The sequence below is a fragment of the Lagenorhynchus albirostris genome, chromosome 8, assembly GCF_949774975.1.
Source record: "Lagenorhynchus albirostris chromosome 8, mLagAlb1.1, whole genome shotgun sequence".
Taxonomy (NCBI): Eukaryota; Metazoa; Chordata; class Mammalia; order Artiodactyla; family Delphinidae; genus Lagenorhynchus; species Lagenorhynchus albirostris.
The window spans coordinates 4,263,967-4,269,209 of NC_083102.1; positions in this window are offsets into that span (position 1 = coordinate 4,263,967).

Here is a 5,243-nt window from a genome sequence, read left to right on the forward strand (position 1 = left end):
CTGAACTTCTCTTCACCACAACCTGGTGACAGTAGACTGGCTTTACTACGCACGGGTGAGTGGACCTAAGTTTGGTTTGGTAACACGGCCTTCCTGCCCTCATCCTTCTTACGACCCTCCTTCTGACCCCCACTTCCACCCTGAGGTTTAACAGCTCAAAGTCCACTTGGAATCTCTCTCAACCTTTCACTCAGCGCTCAGCTATGTCACCTGGTCTCTTCTCCTTCACGGCAAACTTTCCCATCTCCAGAGCCACTAGGAAGCCATGCAGACCCCTCTGGGGGGCTCGCACAGGAGGGTTGAAATGATTTCCCTTCATGGGGCCAGTGGGACCCGCGCCCCAGGTGGGGATGAGGTGTGAAGAAGAGCGAGTCTCTATGGGAGAGAAACGGAAGGGAAGGGAAGAAAGCAGGGACAGGAAGGGGGAAACGAGACCAAAAGGTGAGGCTGGAGGAGAGGAAGAGTGTGCCGTGACCTCAAGTTCAAGCTTTCAAATATTCATAAATTCTCTCCTCACCCTCTAAAATCAAACAGGTGCATTGGAACTTAACTGTGGAATTCAAGTAGGAGCTCAGGCTGAAAGAGGCAACATGTCAGAGTTAGTGGGATAATCGTTTAAATCGTAGGAGTAACCCAAACTCTACATTTTAAAAAGCAAAGAATTAAAACAAGAAAATGTCAAGGCTTCTCTTTTCTGAATTGTAGATTTAGAATAATAGATACCTAAATTGTACCTTCATGCTTTTTTTAATCAGAGAGGTGAAAATAATCACTCTTTCCTAATAACAGGCTTTCCATGGGTAGGTAGAGGACATTTTCTGCTCCATTCAGTAAGTGGAAGAGGGAGTAAAGGGCGTTCTTGACAAGGGAAATAAAGCCTCTGGAAATTGTCTTAATAGCAGGCTGGGAGTTCAGGCAACAGGGGTGACCTCAGCTTTCCTGGGGCTGCCCTCACCCCCTCCCACCCCTGATCCGTTTCACCATGACTCAAGGCTCCCCAGATACTCCAGCTGCTGGTGCCTCTTCTCCAGATACAGAGGGTGAAGGTCATTACCAGCAGATGACACACTCGTGCCCACTCATCCTGTAGGTCCCACCACAGTTGCCAACTTCTTCGCCAAGTTTCCCCAGGTGAAGGTCACACTTTCCACTTTCTATTACAGGTTTTTGCTTGCGTGTTTGTGTCCTCAGCAGACTCCTTTCCTGCAGTTACGGGAAACAGAGAACTCAGTTTTAACTCTCAGCCAGAACGGAAAAGAATCTAAGATTTCAAATGTCTCTGAAGCTGAGATGCTCCAGAGTCAAATGTATCCTTTGGGGAGGGTTTCTGATCTAAAATCAGAAATTGAGAGTGATTTTAAAGAAGTGATCCCTTGAAGCTGGAAGAAAAACAGGGTTAGTTTAGGCACTAACTTAAGGTGATTAAGGAAAAACGGGATACCTAAATCATACCTTTGTGCTTTTGTCTCCCTTTAAATAATCATTTTTTTTTCTCAAAACAGTAATGTTTTATATTCGATGCTTAGTTACTTAAATAGATTACAATATCAGTCAGGGGCCCACCTGGAAAGAGAAGGCATGTTCCTATGGAATTCTGGAGAGAGCTGCCTATAGGGACTTATGAGGGGCTGCGGGGTTAAGCACATCATCTGAGAAGGTCGGCGCACCCAGAAGTAGCAGTCCTGGGGAGGGGTTGGCATTCGCAGACCCCAAGGGTCAAGAAGAAGAAACATAGCACCCTGGTGAGGGCTTGAGCTGTGTGGGAGGTGGAGGGGGTGGGGTGCAGGCGCCCAGCAGAGCTGAGCTTCTCCGAGAGATGAGCTGCTACTGGGACAGAAGCCAAAAGTGGGCGTAAATCCCCGCCCTCTCCCCAGCTGCGCCTCTGGCTGAAGCAGGGGGTACAGCCTCAGGGCAAACAAATACATCCCCAGCAGGCATGCAGAGAAGACCAAGAAGGAAGAAGAAGAAGGAGGGGGGGGAAGGCAGGGATGAAGAATAACCAGCATGAATATTTTATTTTTTTAGAAAGTATATTGGTAGGAAAGGCTGCCAATCTCCCTCCTATTCTGTCTGCCACACTTATCACCTCAATTCAGATCAAAGGAAAAAGTCAAATGCAACAGCAGTTACCTAATCGGAGTTCACACCTGTACCAAGAACATAATCAGAGCCAAGCATTGATTTTTTCAATGGAAACCTACAAGACAACATCAAATATGCAAGGTGGGGAGAGAGAGAGAGAGAGAGAGAGAGAGAGGAAATGAGAGGAAGAGAGGAGTCTGTGATGGCCAATAGAGTATAACCAACAGTTTTCTCAGATCTGAACCTCGGTGCTGTAGTTTACTTGGCAAAGCCCTGAATTAGCAGGAGACCTGTATTTTAACATGCTCCCATGAGGAAAAACTAATTTGCATTTGGTTAAAGCTATTTAAATGAAACAGGTTAATTTTTTCTAACCAATGTTTAAATAAGTGCAGCAATCTTGATGGTTTCCCCTGGGAGGAGTACAGTCCTGAGAGGCTGACGTTCACTTCCTGCTCCAGAGAGGTGACTGCCTGATCCTGGATCACAAATACTCAGTCAACGGGATGTGAGCTGCATCTCACGGTGAATCTCTACGGAGTCTCCAATCACACTAGATCACACATCCCTGTGTTGTTTTGTTGGCCATCTTCCCCCATAGAATGTGAGCCCCCCTAGGGCAGAGATGGCTGTCTCTTTCACTCCCTGCTGTTATCCACACCAAGAACAGCGTCCAGCACATAAAAGGTGTTCAAAATCTATTCATTCAGTGAATGAAGAAGTGAATGCATGATTAGTGAGCCCTCAGGTCTAAAGGAGACACATTGTCGGTAATATGTGTTACGGAGATTAGATGCAGGGTCCATTTCCCAGACCCCTGGTGCTGACTCCCCAGAATCCCATCTTTGGGTCCATGTCACCAGCAGCCTCTCCTCCTCATTAGACCCAATAAGCATGTGAAGAACCAACAGAATCAGGCAGTCAGGCTTTCTCTGGATGGGACTTCCTACCCCCACTAGACGGAGGACGATGGAAGACCCTCTGCTTGTTTACACGCTCATAACTTAGATTTCATAAAGAAGACATTGCGAACATTTTGGAATAGGAAACATGTTGGAGGAGGTCATCGAGAGGACGTGACCACCAGCTGACCCTCAAGGCGGACCCAGGCAGTGGAGGTTCCTCATCCCATCCCCACATTTGAAGGTACATCTGCCCACCATTCCACAGCGAGAGCCCTTCCGAGGACGCAGCCTTGAGAGAGCGAGCTGGTTCTGAGACTACCTAGTGTGGACATCTAATCATCTGTGGCCCCCAAGACAAGCCTCATAGGTAAGTCCCCTTGCTTATTAAAACTGCCACCTGCCAATCTGGAGTGTCTGCCTCCTTCTTCGCTCTCTCTTTGCCCTCCATATATGGGGACCAGTTTGCAAACCAGCAAAACATTTATTCAGCAGTTTTTGAGCATCCGCTTCTGGTGAAGCTCTGTGGCCCTCCTGGACTGGCCACTGGCTTAACTGGAGAGAAAAAGCAAGTGCAAAAGCAGTTCTTATTCCATAGGATTGTAAGACTGTAATAAGGATCGTGATCCATGTGCAAATTTCTGCAAGTTCTATTTTGGTCTCCTAAAGTGCACACGTACACACGTGGTTCAGATTTTTACCCATCTCCCTTCTAATTTGTCTCATATATTTCACATCAATAGGTCAACGAGAAAATAACAAGACACAACAATATGTTCCTTTGCAAATGTAATTAGGGAATCTTCCGGCAAACAAATAAACTCCTAGCTAATGCAAAACTTGTTTTCAAAATGCTTTTTCTCTTTTTCTGCCCGGAGCAGGCTTACAAATAAATATTGAGTGTGCCAGGAAGTTGTTCAATTATTCATGTACTGAACTTTTTAAGCGTAGCTAAGAAAGACAATCTCCTTGAATTTACCTGCTTGCCTGAAAGCTATGTGTTATTCATTGGCAGGGAAGAGGTTTCTCCATATTCATTTCATTTACCTGTCAGTAGCACGTCTTCAGGTGAAGTATCTCAAAAGCATTTTAAACCACTTAATTTTACCCCAGTTAGTGTCTGTCTTCCTTAAGCCTGAACTCAAAGGATTCTGCCCCATCAATTATTGGAGAGGTCAGAGATATCCATTGTAAGCATCCATGAGCAGATACCCATCCATCATTCACTCCACAGGTCATGAGGGAGGAGATACAATGAAGAAAGGGCACTGCGGTGAGAGCAGGGAGATCCTATTTCTTGCCAGACACAGTCATGACCTTGGCAATCACTTTACACCTCTGAGGCCCCATTTCTCCCTCTTACAACTTAAACCTCAGAAAAGCAATATTTGCTCTGCCTGCATCACCAGGCTGAGGTTGTATATATTAAAATTTTCTATCATTTAAGAGATGATTCAATACGCCTATGAAAATCCCAACTTTCCCTAAAGTAGGAATTTGCACGCATCTCCCAGCAAAGCAGTAAGCATCCCTGACTGAGGGAGTTTCCACGACTCAGAACGTACGGGCCATTCTTTTATCTGATCATTTCACAAACGTTGATTTCAGGGCTCCTTATGGCCAACACCAGCGGAAGATACTGGGAACGCAAGATCCTCCCTGCCGTGGCTGAGCTCACAGAATGTTGAAGGAGCTGGACAGGAAGGAAAGAGGGTGGTAAGATGGTAAGTTACAAGCTATTCCAACATTGGCGGCGCCAAAACGTGAAGATATGACATCATGAAGGTGATGGAATGGACGACGGAATAGGGAGTGGAGTGGAAAAGGACCAGTTGTATTTGAGGGTGTTTCTGGCTTGGCTGGGATGGCGCGTTGGATAGTGGCTGATCCTGGGTAATAGAAGAAAAGGTGTAACTGAGGTGAAGGAAACATGCAGACCTAAGGTTCGTGTTTGGTGGTGCAAACCTATGGCTTTTATTGAGTATGGAGAGGTTGCCATGGGGACACACTCACCCAGAGGACACAGTCTGGAGGACCCAAGAAGGCAAGTGGACGAGGAGTTTGTAGGGGATATTGAACGAGTTACTGGATGAATGAAGCATAGTTTTTTTTTTAACATCTTTATTGGGGTATAATTGCTTTACAATGGTGTGTTAGTTTCTGCTTTATAACAAAGTGAATCAGTTATACATATACATATGTTCCCATATGTCTTCCCTCTTGCGTCTCCCTCCCTCCCAATCCCACCCCAAGCATAGT